A 19,202-nucleotide genomic window follows, 5' to 3' on the forward strand; every position below is an offset into this window, starting at 1 on the left:
ATTCTCTTTGGTTTAATGTATTCTTGTAAGTTAAGCTGTAACTTAACTTTTACACACTTAACGTTTACAAAAACATTATTTTTGTAAAAAAAATGCAAAATATTTTTTATTTGTGCTTTGTGTTATATCTGAATATTATCTTATAGAAATAATTTTTAAATGATTTTAAGATATTTTTGGAAGCATTTTAAGTGATTCCTTTCCCAAAGAAACACATCTCCAGATTTATAATAAAGGCCATTGTAAAAGCAAGATTTGGCTTACAGAAAATTTCAGGAACATATTTATGTTTTAAAATCAAGATAAACTCATCATAGTATACAGGATTATATTAACTACCTAAAAGGTGAAAGGAGTGAATTTCTTGATGCAAAATTATAGTGTGCCTCACCATCACCATGAGTGGGTCATATGGGCAGAGCATAAATACACCACTTCTGACTGAAGATTTGTTTCAGATAGTTTAACTGCATTTCCAAGCAGTTATACAAAGGTGTTTAAAACTTTTAATCAAAGATGTCATGAAAAATCGGAGACATAATATGTCCAAGTGTTATGCTATGCATAGAAAAATGCAATATGGTGGAATAGAAACTGCCCCTCTAGAAGCTCTATTCCTATAGAAAGTTTATTCACTTTATCAAATTTCATTTGCCTAGATAGCTTACTATAGGACCTCAAAACATCCACAGTTCCCTAGAACCACCATGAACTTCCTAGATTATTCACCTTTATTCCCAGAGCTAGGCAGCAGATTGATTTATTATTATTTTTCAGCAGAAGCAATAAAAATCAATGTTTAATTATCTTAACCACAGCATCTAGCTCTCCTCAGGGAAGTAACATGATGCACAAAGAACCAAGACAACTAAGACTTTGGAATCAAGCGTACTTGAATTAGAATCCCAAAAAGTCAAATAGCCTTTCTGAGCTTGTTTCCTTATAGTATGTAAAAATGAGATGATGATAAGGTAACTGTGGCAGTTCAATGGCCTAATGTATGTGGAGTGCCTGGAATATAGCAGGTGCACAATAATTGTTTCTATCCTCACTCTCCCCTCCCTGCTTCCATCCACTTAGTCCAAATGTGAAAGCTATTTCACATTCAGTAAAGTTCTTTATTAGCTAGTCAAGCTTCAGTTTGTCTGTCTTTAGAAGAGAGTGGGGATAAAAGCAGGAAGAGAAAACCAATAATTAACCCAATTTCCCACCCTATTCTTCAAGGCAGGGAGTAAGTTGGAGAGTGGAGTGCCAACATCCCTTCAACAGGAACAGTAAAGAAACTAATGCCAAGATGTAAATTACTCTCTCCTTGCACACAGGTGCACAAGCACTAGCTATTGTCTTGGTGCCTGGACACTATCATAAAATGTTAGATGCAGATTTGGGGCTAGTATGCTTTTCTCTAGCGTCATGTCACATGGACTAGAAAACAAGACTCAAGCCAGAATAGAATCATAAGAAGCCACCTGGATATTCTCAGATCTACATTGCCTATTCTATTAGTTCTCAAGGAAAGAAAATTTGTTTCTCATTAGGAAAGATGCCGGCAACTTAGATTCAGTGCTATAACCCAGGGATAAGAGCATTTTTTTATGGAACCAGAGATTCCATAAAGCAAAGATGACAAACTGCTGACCCAAGGGCTGAGGAGAGCCTGCCCACATTTTTTTTTTTTTTCAAAATTTGAATTGGTTCCAAACAATCTTTAATTTTTATTATTGGGAGATTTTACATAAAAGACCTTGATTCCAGTTTCTCATAAAAAGTAGATTTGCTGGGAACACTGGGCCGGCATCTCTCCATGGTAACACAGACTGGAATAGAGTAGTAGCCGCTGCTTTTAGACAGCATATGTGCTTGCCGACTGCCACGGTCCCCACCACTCCCCATTGTGACCCTTTTGTTACCCTCAGGCATGTTTTACTCATTCACATTACTTTCATAACCCTAGAGATGTTTGAGTTTGAACCATTATGTACAGTGATAACCATCTGAGAAGTGGCTTTTTAGGGAGGAAAAAAAAACCCTGATTTGTAGCAATTTCCGACTTCTGTTATGTAAATATCCCCTACATGGCCAATTTCAGACTAACAATGTGTTGTCACTTAATGTGAAGTTGGTAAAAGCTGCGCACAATGGCTTCTCACAAACTGGTGAGAACTGGCTCTGGAACACTACTGGCTTGAATTTGCTCAAAAAGCTTCACCAAGTTAATGGAATAGTTAGGAGCATGAGCCAGGAGATCTTATTCATAGGATGAGTCAGAAATCAACCAGAAAAAGTAAGATTCAACACTTGACATGGAACCTGTCTTTAGATCAACTCTACTTCCTTGTTCTCTATGTCTTTTTAAAAATCCCACTGGTCAATTACCTAGCCTTTGGGCATAGGGTAATCTGAGAGGGAAGTATGGGCTAATGAAGGGTGAGAGATAGCTTGGGGAGGTCAGAAGACACAGTACAGGAACCCAATAGTACTGCTGAGTTCTTCCTGTAAACTGAATGCTGTCCTTTTTTTCTCCTTATGGGAAGGAGACTAAGGGAAGGGACTGCAGAGAACAGGAAGCCGCCCATTTAGAACCCAAGTTCAGAGAGATATTGAAATAGGCTGTGAATCACATCCAGAAATCTCTTCTCACACTAGAACTGCAGGGCTATGACCTCATATTCATATGGCAAAGACCACAGGCGGGGACATCATCCTGTCCTATCCCATACCGGAAAGTGACTGTGCATAGAATACTACCCTGGAAGGTGAAAACTCTAAAGCTTCTTAGAGACAGCTTAGTCCAAATCTGATTAATTCACAGAGAAAAAAACTGAGGCCCAGAGAGGAAGATAAGTGGCACAACCAAGTCTGGAAGCCAGGTTTTCTGACAGCCAGTCTGGAGCTTATTTCTTCTACCTCACACTGCCTCTCAGGAGTTAAAAAGCAAAAGATTCAGTCCACCAACTGGTTGTGTTGCCAAACCAGCAACATGAATAATATTTTTTGACTGAATCAACTGTCTGTTTAGGCATCATGTAGACATAGTCAAACACTCATCTCCAGTGTTCTCTGTGTTTGGATGATTTAAAAACCTAGCAGAGAATCTGCACGTCCAGGGAGTTTTGCCAAGAAAATCTGAAAATCTAAACAGTCACTCTCACATTGGCCCTATAACCAAGTGTCCAAATCTTTTTTCTCCTTTTCATATTAGAGAAAATATAATGTTCTTGCCACAAGGAAAGCAGCATCAGAATCTGGAAGGATTCTTGAACTGCGAGTTATGACTCTTGGCTTTAATTCTGTCTCTTCCTTGGATGGGTCATATCCCAACCCCCTGCTCCCTGTGGGCCTCAGTTTCCCCGTCTGTAAAATGTAAGAATTGAACTCCATGATCTCATAGATTGCTTCAAGCTCTAGCAGTCTTTCATGGTAAAATCCTAATCCAAGTGTCCATTCACTCAACTCACTGGCCCTTTCCAACCTGTGTTTCTCTGGCTACAGGACCTTCTGGAACCCAAGTGCCAGAGACAGAGCTGTGTCTCTAAAAGACTGCAAGACTTAGTTGTTGGAGTTATTCTCCACTGCAGCTAATTTATACAGGCAGCCCCCAATTTTTATCCTCATTAGAGACCCCTCCTATTGCTGTGTTTGAATTTTCCTGGTAACCTCTCAAGTCATAAAAGCTCCCTGAAATTGAAAAAAAAAAACCCTCAAAGAATCATATCTTTAAAAATAAAATGCCTAAACCCAAAGAACCTTTTACTAGATTATGGGCTCCACTGCTTATTCCTCAAGGGACTCTTGTGAAATCAGAGACAAAAACTTGAGAACAATCAGACAAAGAGAAATGTCAAACTAAAGGTTTGGGTTTATTTAATTTTATTGTTTTTAAATCCACCATGAGTCGAAGGGGAGGGAGAGTTGAAAGAACACAGAGAAACCCATTCCCAGCTACAAAGTCCATGTGCTAAACCATGTTTTTCTGTCACTTAGAGTTCAGCTCTCTCCAATATTAATGGAACTTAAGCCAAACAAGAGTTCCTTTTATGCTTTCTCCCCCCAAGCTCCCTGCTTGCTAAGTCCTGTGCAAACTTGCAGCAGTTTCCAAGCACACGGCTGTGAAATTATCAGGGCTGGACTAATGCCAGTACAAACCAATTTATTGGGGTCCTGAAATTAACTAAAACCTAGAAAGCTTGATTAATTGTGGCACAGCAAAGCAAGGGGCATTTAGGGGGGAGGCCATCAGGCCAAAGTGCACACCCCCAGAGACTGTCCTGACTCCTGAGTCTTAGTACTTATAAAGAGGAGTTCCTTCTGTGGACAGACCTGTGTTGCTCGTACTACTTATTCACATATCACAAAAATGTCGTTTTTGAGTCCAGCAGGGAAAATGGTAGTTAGTGGATCTTATCTACCTATGTAATCAGCCAATCCCATAATAGCAGTTCTTCGGATTAATTTTGTTTAAATTAATTGTCATCTTTATGCAGCCCATTTGATGAGCTCTATTTTTTTTTTCCTAAATAACATTGGCTAAATATCTCTCTGGAGAGTCACTGTTGAGATTTGGTACTTCTGTGGTTTCTTGGAACACCTTACGTCATGAGACAAGGAAAAGGGAAGTGGCTATATGGCAAATTGTCTGGGTTAAAAAAGATGGTGTGTGTGTTAGGAAAGATGGTCTGACGTCCCCCAGAGACCAGAGACTTTCCCTTCAGTTCTTATTCTGAACAGCACCAGATCTATCCATTGCAAGAAAATAAGACTTCGTGTAAAAGTACTAAGTACCATATCTAACTGCTCCTGAGCTGTTTGCCAGTTGCAGCCCTTGAAGACATAGGCAGTGGCAGCCAAGAAGCATTCTTAACCTTGGGAGTCATGAGTTGCTGTACATTGCTCACTTGCCAGCAGAGGTTTCACACTTCTGCCCAGTTGTCTTAGAACCCTGGTGTGGGCAGAGTTGTCTAACATGTGAGTTTCCAGAGGGCCAGTCCCAGGCCTAGCTCTGGCTAGTTTCCTTTGTTAGTCCCAGGCCTAAAACCTTACCTGAGTACATCCAAGTTTACTGAGTACTTCACAGTACAGTCCAGTGCAGTTGTACCATTGTTAAAACATCAAAATACTTCCTTGCCACTGGGTGAACGGCTGTTTCCCCAAGCCTCCTCAACTGTCCCCTGCAGTCTCCATTGCTCCTGTCCCTCCTTAGGGACCCTTGGGTACTTCACACAATTCATAACTAAAGGGCTACTGGCAGGGTGGCAGAAGGCCTTCACCCCTGATCCATGGGCCTTCTGACATCTTTTCTAGTTGGTTATTGCCCATGCTAGACTAGAAGTTAACTATTTTGGATATCACCCTAAGTACATCACGAAATGATATTGTCATTGCTGATGGTGGTGAGGAAGACATTTTTTGAAAAAAAAAAAAAAAAGCCACCATGTGACTTTCATGAGAGAAACGACAACAATCTTTTTTCATTCCTAAGGGCAGTGGGCACTTGTTGCAGACATCCTGGGTACAAGGCCTGGCACAAAGTGCATGTACACCGAAGAAGGCAGCTCTGGCTGCTGAGGAAGCAGCTGTTGCCACTCTTCTCTGCTATGATCTTCCCTAAGGATAGGATGGCTCCTAGGGATAGAGATCTACCCCAATAGGGATCACTCATGGTTTTGTAGTAGTCACCAGAATGGAAAAAGGAGGGATAGAAGGACAAAAGGGCTAAAGTGACCTTCATTACAATTCTGCCAACGTATATAAGTATGTGATGTGGAGTGGACAGATCTTAGAAACAGACTTCGGGGACCCTGTTCCTAGTATTGGTGGTGTTAGTAGCTAGCTTTGTGTCGTGAGACAAGTCCATTCTCCGAATCTCGGCTTCTTCATCTATGCAAACAAATGACTGAGTAAAATGATCTCAGGGGTTCCTTCTAGCTTTGGGATTCTGTGAAATTGAGCTTATTGTTAGTCATCAGAACTCCACCATTTGTTAGGTATTTACTGTGTGTTGGGCATGGTAAGGACTTTTACATGTATTCTTTTATTTAGGCTTCACAACAATACTTTGAGATAGGTACTGTTATTGTCATCCCACCTTTTACAAATTGAGGAAGCTCACACAGCCAGTAAGGGATAGAGCCAGAACTCAAGCCCATGTCTGTCTGAATCTTTGACTTGTGCTCTTAACCCCTCTCTATCCTACCTGCTCTGTGGCTCCGTGTGTTTGAGACTGCAGCCCATGTGTCTACACATGTCTTGGTGTGCCCCACTACCCCTATTTTCCTTGTATCCACACTACCCTGATAATGAGTCGCCTGATTCCTCTATTCCCAGATTTTTAGCTCACCAGCCTTGTGCCCACCATGTTTCATTCTCCCCACCTCCCCATCTCTATGGTGTTTCACAGGCAAATAAATAAAATAGGGGGCCAAGAATTATACACAGACCCACCTTCTCTCTTTTGTGGTTGGATTAGAAGAATAGGGTTGTTTGATTATATTCATAACCCTAGAAACTGTTCTGTAGCAGAGACAGCCAAGCCACTAATATTTAGAAAAATAACAAAAATTGACTGTATTTAGCTCTCCAGAGGAGTCCTGCTGGTTATTCATGGTTAAATATTAATGTCTCAGCTGTTTTTGGCCATCTGAGTGACAGGCTGCAGATTTGGTTAAATGATCTTCTACAAACCCAATTTGGCTATAAAATTTTTAGAAGAAAATAAGATTTACCTTTATATTCGTAGTGACCCAGAGGATATTAACTGCATCTACTACATTTGAAGTCCAAAGAAGCCCATATAAGAATTAGAGTTATAGTTTATTGGATTTAAAGGAAATGTGTAGAGTTCATCTATTTCCCCTGTATTACAGCTGAGGAAACAGAACCAAAGAAGAAAAGAGATGTGCCTGAGGTCACACAGTGAATTACTGGCAGTGTCAGAGTTTGGCCTGGGCTCTAGCCATCACCCTTATTTTATATAAATGAAACTGAGACCTAGAGATTTAAAATAGGTCACACAGCTAGTTATGGGGTAAAGGCAAGGGTAATCTGTCTGCTTTGCCTCCATACCTTATATTCCCAGATAACCAAAGGGCTTTATTAGACAGCTTATGCATTCAGGGGTTTCAACATATATCAGGCCATAAACTCAGTTATGTAAGAATACCATGTCTTCCTTCAGGCCAGTAGTAGACCCTCCATCTTAGTTATTCCTGGTTATTTCAGGCTCCTTTGCTTGCTCCACAGCTGTATCCAAGTTCTGGAGATTTCCTAGTTTCCTCAGAATGGGGTTAGGGTGATGTAGGGGCTGGGGATGCTGGCATCTGCTTGGATGTGGCACATCTCATCTAGTCCTTGGCTGAGGATTCAAGTCGATCACTGTTGCATTGTCCTTTGTTCGCCACCACAGGACTTTTCAGGTCCAGTCTTTCTCAACCATTTCCATGCCCCTCAAAGACATACGCTCCTTGTCTCTCTGGAGCTTCAGGAAATTAAATGGAGCTGAATCAGGCCCATCTGTCTTGGGCCCATCTGTAGACATTTCTTGTGATCCTACATAAATCTGGGTTGTAGGTAACTACTCCTGTGTCCTTCCCCGTCCAACAGGGTCAGTCTCCTCTTGAGTTCCCTAAACTAGTTGGGAAGTCCATGGTTCTTCCTGTCCCCAGAACTTTTCCCAGTGAAGTGACAGACATAGGACCCCTGCTCATGGCTCACTGTGCTGACCCAATACACTACCAGGTTCCCCACTGACTCTCTGACTTTCCCATTCGGAATATTTTTATATTGTTGTGGGGGTAAGGAAGGCTTTTCTCCCCATGTCCACTGTTTCTGGCCAGTCTTGGGATAAGGGATAAGGAAACTCAGAACCTGCTACTGTCAGCCTGGGAAACATGGCAAATCATACACATTTCTTTTAGCTTCAGTAATCTATAACTCTAACTCTCATATGGGCTTCTTTGGACTTCAAATGCATCAGATGCAGCTAATATCCTTTGCATCACACTTAATATAAAAATAACTCTTAATTTCTTCTACAAAAAAAATTTAAAAATTAGCCAGGCATGGTGATGTGCACTTGTAGTTTCAGCTGCTTGGGAGGCTGAGGCAGGAGGATTGCTTGGGCCCAGGAAGTCAAGGCTGCAGTGAGCCGTGATGGCGTGACTGCACTCCAACCAGGGTGACCGAGCAAGACACTGTCTCAAACAAAAACAAAAACAAAAAACTGTTGCTCTTAAATAATTATTTCTATGAGTTTTTTGTTATTAAGTATTTAAAAATTGATCCTTAAGTGCACAGAAGTGAATTAATCATAATCCTTGTTTTAAGATACACCCTTATCATTGTTCCATACGTGGCTCTTCTTGCTTTAACTAGTTATTTATTTTCAATAGTTGTAATAGACTCCTTTCAAAACAAAAGCTAGAAAATTAGAACCTTAACAGTAGCCTACACCTAGTCATGTGTTCTACCCCCTATCATATCCCTACCTTCCCCTACCACCCACTACCTCAATCATCCTGAAACCCATGCTTATCATTCTCTTGTTTTCTTTTTCATATCATTTTATTGCATCCATGTGTTATAAAAAGTAATTTTTAATTTTTAAAAACTGCCATGATTTTTAAAAATTAAAAATTAATTTTTATATTTAATTCTGTTAAAGAGGTATCATATCTTACCTTTGGGGACTTCCTCTTTTCACCTAAAATCATATCACTAACTTCATCAACATTGTTGTGTGTGACTCTAGATCACTCATTTTGACAGCTGTATGATATTGTGTCTTGTGACGATATCACAGCTTATTTATCTAGGCTCAAATTGATTGACACTTGTTTCTACTGAACTTCAAAAGGCAACAATGGACTCTTTTATTTTTATTTTTGTAGGTACATGGTGTATCTATGGGGTACATGAGATGTTTTGATACGGGCATGCAATGCAAAACAAGTACATCATGGAGAATGGGGTATCCATCCCCTCAAGCATTTATCCTTCATGGTACAAACAATCCAATTACACTCTTTATTTTAAAATGTACAATTAAGCTTTTATTAACTATAGTTCCCCTGTTGTGCTATCAAACCATAGGTCTTATTCATTCTACTTTTTCTGTATCTGTTAGCCATCCCCACCTTCCTCCCACTCCCCACTATCCTTCCCAGCCTCTGGTAACCATCCTTCTACTCTCTATGTCCATGAGTGCAATTGTTTTAATTTTTAGATCCCACAAATAAGTGAGAACATGCGATGTTTGTTAACCCCATTATTGATGCTCTGTTGGCCCTACTCTGAGGCAATGGATGCTTTAGAGTGAAGCTGCCTAAATGGGAAAATGATAATGGAGTAACAGGAAACACCTGAAATGAAAGCACACCTTGGTTTAATACACCAAAAATTATCCCCCTCAAACTCAAAGGCTTTTACCTAATCAAACCCCAAGCATATTCATTGGTAAAAAGGAGTGGTCTTGGGGAAAAAGGAAGTAGATATGGCTCCTTGCTGCTGAACCAAGGTACTGAAAGACCATCCCCAAAATGACTTGTTTTGCAGGAGCATCATCTTTGTAGTAAAAATGTAGTATATTAATTAGCCTATTTCTCCTCCCCTGTCTCCTGATAGTTTTGCTCAGAAAACAGGATAGGTGTGGTGGAGAAAGTTTAGGAAAGAATGTGGTTTCTGGCTCAATATTACAATTAGCATCCTTTAGTCATGTTTTAGATTATCTCCCCATTTACTAAAGAACATTGAGTCTACTAAAATTATGCTATCATTAGTGTCAACACAATTTGAATCTAGATTTCCTAAGATATTTTCCTTTTTCTGTCACAATTATGTACCTCATGATACTGACAAGTGCCACTTAGAGGCAAAATGCTGAAAATGAATAATTTTACTGTAGATCCTGTGTGAGAAGTATGTTTATAAGAGGAAGGGAGGTGGTTTATATGGCTTACAAAATTATTTAAATATGGAATTGGCTTTGAGGATTTTCTTTCCCTTTAATTCCCCCAGCCTGTGGCTTATGAACCTTGATTTAGGGAAAAGATCAGGTAGGTGGTTGGGGGAGGGGAGGTACGTGATGGATACTGTTTTAACTTTAGCCAAGGGGCAGCCAGCTGCTGCTTCCTAACTTTACTCTTCCAAGGTCAATACAAGGCTTATTTTTCAGACTGGTGTCATGTGCTTAGCACTCTGAGAAGCATTTACTGGTAACTGTGATAGGTGTTTAAAGGGGGAAATTGGTTGAAAAGTATTTTGGGAAAGTACTTTTTCTTCATTCACTGCTCCCACTCCCACTAACATGGGAGGTACACAAAAAGTAGAGAGGAAAATAAAAATGTGCTGATAATGATAAGAAATACATACATTCTAGGTGAGATATACTACAAGTTAATTGCAAAGTTGCTGTTACTTTGCAATTTTATTTTTTTAATTTTAATTTTTATTTTTTCTTTAAGACTGAATCTCAGCCGAGTGCGGTGGCTCACGCCTGTAATCCCAGCACTTTGGGAGGCCGAGACGGGAGGATCACAAGGTCAGGAGATCGAGACCACGGTGAAACCCCGTCTCTACTAAAAATACAAAAAATTAGCCGAGCGAGGTGGCAGGCACCTGTAGTCCCAGCTACTCAGGAGGCTGAGGCAGGAGAATGGCGTGAACCCGGGAGGCGGAGCTTGCAGTGAGCAGAGATCGCACCACTGCACTCCAGCCTGGGGGACAGAGCGAGACTCCATCTCAAAAAAAAAAAAAGAAAAAAAGACTGAATCTCACTGTGTGGCCCAGGCTGCTGTGCAGTGACACAGTCTCAGCTCACCGCAACGTCCACCTCCTAGGTTCAAGCAATTCTCCTGCCTCAGACTCCAAAGTAGCTGGGACTACAGGCGTGCACCACCACGCCCGGCTAATTTTTGTATTTTTGGTAGAGGCAGGGTTTCACCATGTTGGCCAGGCTGGTCTTAAACTCCTGACCTCAAGTGATCCACCTGCCTCGGCCTCCCAAAGTTCTGGGATTACAAGGCATGAGCTGCCGTGCATGGCTTTGCAATTTTATTTTAATAAACATTTATTTGGAAGCAATTTTATATTTACAGAAATGTTGCAAAAGTTGCAAATTACAGAGAGTTTCCATGTACTCTTCAACTGGTTTCCCTTAATGTTAACATCTTATATAAGTAGAATACATTTGTCAAATTTAAGAGATTAATATTGGTACATTACTATTAACTAAACTCCAGTCTTTATTCAGATTTCACCAGTTTTTCCACTAATACTCTTTCTCTGTCTTCGAGGATTCCATCCAAAATATGGCATGGCATTTAGGAAATTGTATGTTCAATGGGGAGACCCAACAAATTAGACATTAGAGAGAAGGCCCTCAAATTCCTAAAGCACACTATTTATTAGATTCTGTGGTTTCCTTGTGAGTGTCAGTGGGAATGAGGGTAGGGCAGTGCTATGATTTGAGTCTATCCCCACCAAAACTCCTGTTGAAATTTGATCCCCAATGTGGTGGTGTTGGGAGATAGGGCCTAGTGGGAGGTGTTTGGGTCATGGGGGCAGATCCCTCAATGATGGTTTGGTGCCATACTCCCAGTAGTGAGTGAGTTCTCACTCTAGTGAGACTGGGTTAGTTTTAAGGGGAATTGATTAGTTCCTGTGAGAATGGGTTGTTATAAAGCCAGGAGTCCCTTGGGTTTTGCTTCTTCACAGGTATCTGCTTTCCCTTTGACCTTCCGCCTTGTTTTGACTCAGCACAAAGGCCCTCACCAGAAGCCAAGCAGATGTTGGTTGGTCCATGCTTCTTGTACTTCCCAGGCTGTAGAACCCTGAGCTAATAAACCTCTTTTCTTTCAAAATTACTCAGTCTCGGATATGCTGTTATGGCAACACAAAACAAACTAAGATAGGAAGGAAAGGTGGTGGGAGGCTAGGAAGAAGAGTAAGGTAATTTAAGGAGACTTTTTTTTTTTTTTTTTAAACAGGGTCTCACTCAGGTGATCTTCCCACCTCAACCTCCTGAATAGCTGGAACCACAGGCACAGGCCACCATGCCTGGCTAATTTTTGTATTTTTTGTAGAGATGGGATTTTGCCATGTTGCCCAGGCTGGTCTCGAACTCCTGGGCTCACATGATCTGACCACCTCAGCCTCCCAAAGTGCTAGGATTACACGTGTGAGCCTCTGTGCCCAGCCTAAGGAGACTTTTAAAGGAGGTAAATAATTTTGGATAGTTTCCTTGAAAGAATTTGTTTTCATGAGGATCAGCATGATAGATAGGTTCAGGAAAATATGTAAAGCAGTTACATCATAAGGAGGTATGGTGGTTGTTGGAAGAAGTTTTAGATCAACATGTAGGAAACCTGAGTTCTAACCTAAACTCTATCACTAGACATCTAAGTGACCTTCAAAAATTCACTAACCAGTTCTCTGCCTGTTTTCTCATCTATAAATGGAAGTAGAGTATTACTTTATTGATCTTAAGGAGTTTTTTAAGGAGCAAATGAAATAATGTATATGAAGTCTCCTTTGGGGAAAAGAGGACAAAGAGCTACTCACATGCAACATATACTTAATAAAAATAAGAATGTGATTATTTGGAAAACAAAGGTTTGCTAATTCTCTATCAAGAACTATTCTCTAGGTTCATCTGTGTTGTCACAAATCACAGGTGGGGTATTTTGCTCAAAGTGTACAAACTTTCAGTTATAAGTTCTGGTAACCTAATATACAGCATCACATAGCACACCTTAAATATATACAATTTTTCTTTGTCAATTACACCTCAATAAAGCTAGGTAGAGGGAGAAGTGTTTTTTTTTTTTTTTTTTTTTTTTTTTTTAACAAAAGAAAGAAGTTTAATGGAGTTATAGTTCCATGTGGCTGGGAAGGCTTCACAATCATGGCAGAAGGTGAAAGGCACGTCTCAGATGGCAGAAGACAAGAGAAGAGAACTTGTGCAGGGAAACGCCCATTTTTAAAGCCATCAAATCTTGTGAGACTCACTCACTATCACCAGAACAATGCAGGAAAGACCCACCCCCATAATTCAATCACCACCCACCAGGTTCCTCCCATGACGTGTGGGAATTGTGGGAGTTACAATTCAAGATGAGATTCATGTGCAGACATAGCCAAACCATATCAGTTTCTTAGGTGCAACTTCTGATACATTTTTTTATATATACTTTAAGTTCTAGGGTACATGTGCACAACGTGCAGGTTTGTTACATATGTATACATGTGCCATGTTGGTTTGCTGAACCCATCAACTCATCATTTACATTAGGTATATTTCCTAATGCTATCCCTCCCCCATCCCCTCACCCCACGGAAAGCCCCAGTGTGTGATGTTCCCCGCCCTGTGTCCAAGTGTTGTCATTGTTCAGTTCCCACCTATGAGTGAGAACATGTGGTGTTTGGTTTTCTGTCCTTGTGACAGTGTGCTCAGGATGATGGTTTCCAGCTTCATCCATGTCCTTACAAAGGACATGAACTCATCCTTTTTTATAGCTGCATAGTATTCCATGGTGTATATGTGCCACATTTTTTTTGGGGGGGAGGTTGTGTTTTTATTAGAGACATTAGCCACCAAGGGAGTCTGCTCAGGGTTTCACATGGTTTGCAGCTGAGCAGGAGACCAGCAAAGTCACCAGACTCCACATGATTTAAGTAGAGTTAAGACTTCAAGCTTTGCTTGTGTTCCCAGGATTTGGTGTGATGGTACAGCTGGGACTGTGCTATCTCGGCTTCCTCTGTTTAGGTAATTCATACAGTAGGGAGGCTTTATTGGAGCAATGATAAGTTTTTTTCCATCAAAGGTTTCCAATACCCAAAATACATTTCACTGACTTTAAATAAGCCACTGGATACAATCCAGCCAAGGGAGGCACTTGTCTTCAAAACTCTGTTGCTTAAATTTTTCTGTAAGACTTGGGAAAGGCAGGATTCGAAAACTAAGACACCCAACTCTTACACAGTACAGATATAAACCTCCCTTTTTTGGTCAGTCTTCTCTACAGCTTATCTCCTTTGTATATTTCAGAATGTTGTCAATTTAAACAAAAAGCCTCACATAGGAATTTATTGTATTACTAAGCCCCTCACCATTGTGTTTCTCTATAATCTGATATATCCCATTAGTACTGCTGCTAATGCTTTCTCTTCGCCCTCTGTATGCAGATGACCCAGTGTTGCTGCAAGTGGAGATGACATATATGATGTCATTGATCCTTTCTGCACCTGGGCAGACAGCACTAACTGATCACAGCACACTGTCTCAATGAGTTGGGCCTTGTATATGAAGTTCTACTCAGGAGGGCCCCAGGCAGCCACCAAAAATCAGTGAAAATGAATATGTGAGATAAAACCTATTTTGCCAGTTTCACAGTTTCTACTGACTCCTAGAAATGAAAAAGAAGATTTAGTCCCTTATAGTGTTCCTTCACCTATGCTTTCTTCTCTCAAGACTTCATTTTCTACTTTAGAACTTTAAGTAATGTAGTAAGGTCCTCTTTTTTGTTCGGTTCAGTTTTAGCAGCATTTCTTGATTTCCCACTTTGTAAGAAGAGAGTATTAGCCTTTTTGTAGTTTCCTTTGTCTCTCCTTTCCCATTGACTTTTCTTCTCCCATGACTTTTCTTTTTTTTATTATTATTATACTTTCTGTTCTAGGGTACATGTGCACAACGTGCAGGTTTGTTACATATGTATACATGTGCCATGTTGGTGTGCTGCACCCATTAACTCGTTATTTACATTAGGTATATGTCCCAATGCTATCCCTCCCCGCTCCCCTCACCCCACAACAGGCCCTGGTGTGTGATGTTCCCCTTCCTGTGTCCAAGTGATCTCATTGTTCAGTTCCCACCTATGAGTGAGAACACACGGTGTTTGGTTTTCTGTTCTTGCGATAGTTTGCTGAGAATGATGGTTTCCAGCTGCATCCATGTCCCTACAAAGGACATGAACTCATCCTTTTTTATGGCTGCATAGTATTCCATGGTGCATATATGCCACATTTTCTTAATCCAGTCTATCATTGATGGACATTTGGGTTGGTTCCAAGTCTTTGCTGTTGTGAATAGTGCCACAATAAACATACATGTGCATGTGTCCTTATAGCAGCATGATTTAGAATCCTTTGGGTATATACCCAGTAATGGGATGGCTGGGTCAAATGGTATTTCTAGTTCTAGATCCTTGAGGCATTGCCAAACTGTCTTCTACAATGGTTGAACTAGTTTACAGTCCCACCAAGAGTGTAAAAGTGTTTCTGTTTCTCCACATCCTCTCCAGCACCTGTTGTTTCCTGACTTTTTAATGATCGCCATTCTAACTGGTGTGAGATGGTATCTCATTGTGGTTTTGATTTGCATTTCTCTGATGGCTAGTGATGATGAGCATTTTTTCATATGTCTGTTGGCTGTATAAATGTCTTCTTTTGAGAAGTGTCTGTTCATATCCTTTGCCCACTTTTTGATGGGGTTGGTTGATTTTTTTCTTGTAAATTTGTTTAAGTTATTTGTAGATTCTGGATATAAGCCCTTTGTCAGATGGGTAGATTAAAAAAATTTTCTCCCATTCTGTAGGTTGCCTGTTCACTCTGATGGTAGTTTATTTTGCTGTGTAGAAGCTCTTTAGTTTAATTAGATCTCATTTGTCAATTTTGGCTTTTGTTGCTGTTGCTTTTGGTGTTTTCGTCATGAAGTCCTTGCCCATGCCTATGTCCTGAATGGCATTGCCTAGGTTTTCTTCTAGGATTTTTATGGTTTTAGGTCTAACATTTAAGTATTTAATCCATCTTGAATTAATTTTTGTATAAGGTGTAAGAAAGAGATCTAGTTTCAGCTTTCTACATATGGCTAGCAGTTTTCCCAGCACCACTTATTAGATAGGGAATCCTTTCCCCATTTCTTATTCTTGTCAGGTTTGTCAAAGATCAGATGGTTGTAGATGTGTGGTGTTATTTCTGATGCCTCTGTTCTGTTCCATTGGTCTATATCTCTGTTTTGTTACCAGTACCATGCTGTTTTGGTTACTGTAGTCTTGTAATATAGTTTGAAGTCAAGTAGCATGATGCCTCCAGATTTGTTCTTTTTGCTTAGGATTATCTTGGCAATGCAGGCTCTTTTTTGGTTCCATATGAACTTTAAAGCAGTTTTTTTCAATTCTTTGAAGAAAGTCACTGGTAGCTTGATGGGGATGGCATTGAATCTATAAATTACCTTGGGCAGTATGGCTATTTTCATGATACTGATTCTTCCTATCCATGAGCATGGAATGTTCTTCCATTTGTTTGTGTCCTCTTTTATTTCATTGAGCAGTGGTTTGTAGTTCTCCTTGAGGAGCTCCTTTCACATCCATGGTTAGTTGGGTTCCTAGGTATTTCTCCTTGTAGCAATTGTGAATGGGAGTTCACTCATGATTTGGTTCTCTGTTTGTCTGTTATTGGTGTATAAGAATGCTTGTGATTTTTACACATTGATTTTGTATCCTGAGACTTTGCTGAAGTTGCTTATCAGCTTAAGGAGATTTTGGGCTGAGACAATGGGGTTTTCTAAATATACAATCATGTCATCTGCAAACAGGGACAATTCGACTTCCTCTTTTCCTAATTGAATACGCTTTATTTCTTTCTCTTGCCTGATTGCCCTGGCAAGAACTTCCAACACTATATTCAATAGGAGAGAGGACATCCCTGTCTTGTGCCAGTTTTCAAAGGGAATGCTTCCAGTTTTTGTCCATTCAGTATGATATTGGCTGTGGGTTTGTCATAAATAGCTCTTATTATTGTGAGCTACATTCCATCAATACCTAGCATATAGAGAGTTTTTTCATGAATTTTGTTTACTTTTGTCAAAGGCCTTTTCTGCATGTATTGAGATAATCATGTGGTTTTTGTCTTTGGTTCTGTTTATGTGATGGCTTACATTTATTGATTTGTGTACGTTGAAGTAGCCTTGCATCCCATGGATGAAGCCAACTTGATTTTGGTGGATAAGCTTTTTGGTATGCTACTGCATTTGGTTTGCCAGTATTTTAATGAGGATTTTTGCATCAATGTTCATCAGGGATATTGGTCTAAATTTCTTTTTTGTGTGTGTCTCTGCCAGGCTTTTGTATCAGGATGATGCTGGCCTCATAAAATGAGTTAGGGAGGATTCCTTCTTTCTCCATTGATCGGAATAGTTTCAGAAGGAATGGCACCAGCTCCTCTTTGTACCTCTGGTAGAATTCAGCTTTGAATCTGTCTGGTCCTGGACTTTTTTTGGTTGGTAGGCTATTAATTATTGCCTCAACTTCAGAGCCTGTTATTGGTCTATTCAGAGATTCCACTTCTTCCTGGTTTAGTCTTGGGAGGGTGTATGTGTCCAGGAATTTATCCATTTCTTCTAGATTTTCTAGTTTATTTGCATAGAGGTGTTTATAGTATTCTCTGATGGTACTTTGTATTTCTGTTGGATCGGTTGTGATATACCCTTTATCAATTTTTACTGTGTCTATTTGATTCTTCTCTCTTTTCTTCTTTATTAGTCTTGCTCATGGTCTATCAATTTTGTTGATCTTTTCAAAAAACCAGCCCTGGATTCATTGATTTTTTGAGGGGTGTTTTTGTGTCTCTATCTCCTTCATTTCTGCTCTGATCTTAGTTATTTCTTGCCTTGTGCTAGTTTTTAAATTTGTTTGCTCTTGCTTCTCTAGTTCTTTTCATTGTGATGTTAGGGTGTCAATTTTAGATCTCTCCTTCTTTCTCTTGTGGACATTTAGTGCTATCAATTTCCCTCTACACACTGCTTTAAATATGTCCCAGATATTTTGGTATGTTGTATCTTTGTTCTCATTGGTTTCAAAGAACATCTTTACTTCTGCCTTCATTTTGTTATTTAGCCAGTAGTCATTCAGGACCAGGTTGTTCAGTTTCCATGTAGTTATGCGGTTTTGAGTGAGTTTCTTAATCATGAGTTCTAATTTGATTGCACTGTGGTCTGAGAGACAGTTTGTTGTGATTTCTGTTCTTTTACATTTACTGAGGAGTGCTTTACTTCCAACTGTGTTCAATTTTGGAATAAGTGCTATGTAATGCTGAGAAAAATGTATATTCTGTTGATTTGGGCTGGAGAGTTCTGTAGATGTCTATTAAGTCTGCTTGATGCAGAGCTGAGTTCAAGTCCTGCATATCCTTGTTAACCTTCTGTCTTGTTGATCTGTCTAATATTGACAGTGGGGTGTGAAAGTCTCCCATTATTACTGTATGGGAGTGTAAGTCTCTTTGTAGGTCTCTAAGGACTTACTTTATGAATCTGGGTGCTCCTGTATTAGGTGCATATATATTTAGGATATTTAGCTCTTCTTGTTGAATTGATCCCTTTACCATTATGTAATGGCCTTCCTTGTCTCTTTTGATCTTTGTTGGTTTAAAGTCTGTTTTATTAGAGACTAGGATAGCAACCCCTGCTTTTTGTTTTGTTTTCCATTTGCCTGGTAGATCTTCCTCCATCCCTTTATTTTGAGCCTATGTGTGTCTCTGCACATGAGATGGGTCTCCTGAATATAGCACACTGATGGGTCTTGACTCTTTACCCAATTTGCCAGTCTGTATCTTTTAATTGGGGCATTTAGCCCATTTACATTTAAGGTTAATATGGTTATGTGTGAATTTGATCCTGTCATTATGTTAGCTATTTTGCCCGTTAGTTGATGCAGTTTCTTCCTAGCATCAATGGTCTTTACAATTTGGTACATTTTTGCAGTGACTGGTACCAGTTGTTCCTTTCCATGTGTGCTTCCTTCAGGAGCTCTTGTAAGGCAGGCCTGGTGGTGACAAAATCTCTCAACATTTGCTTGTCTGTAAAGGATTTAATTTCTCCTTCACTTATGAAGATTAGTTTGGTTGGATATGAAATTCTGGATTGAAAATTCTTTTCTTTAAGAATGTTGAATATTGCCCCCCACTCTCTTCTGCTTGTAGAGTTTCTGCTGAGAGATCTGCTGTTAGTCTAATGGGCTTCCCTTTGTGGGTAACCGGAACTTTCTCTCTGGCTGCCCTTAACACTTTTTCCTTCATTTCAACCTTGATGAATCTGACAATTATGTGTCTTGGGGTTGCTCTTCTGGAGGAGTATCTTTGTGGTGTTCTCTGTATTTCCTGAATTTGAATGTTGGCCTGCCTTGCTAGGTTGGGGAAGTTCTCCTTGATAATACCCT

The sequence above is a fragment of the Macaca thibetana genome, chromosome X, assembly GCF_024542745.1.
Source record: "Macaca thibetana thibetana isolate TM-01 chromosome X, ASM2454274v1, whole genome shotgun sequence".
Taxonomy (NCBI): Eukaryota; Metazoa; Chordata; class Mammalia; order Primates; family Cercopithecidae; genus Macaca; species Macaca thibetana.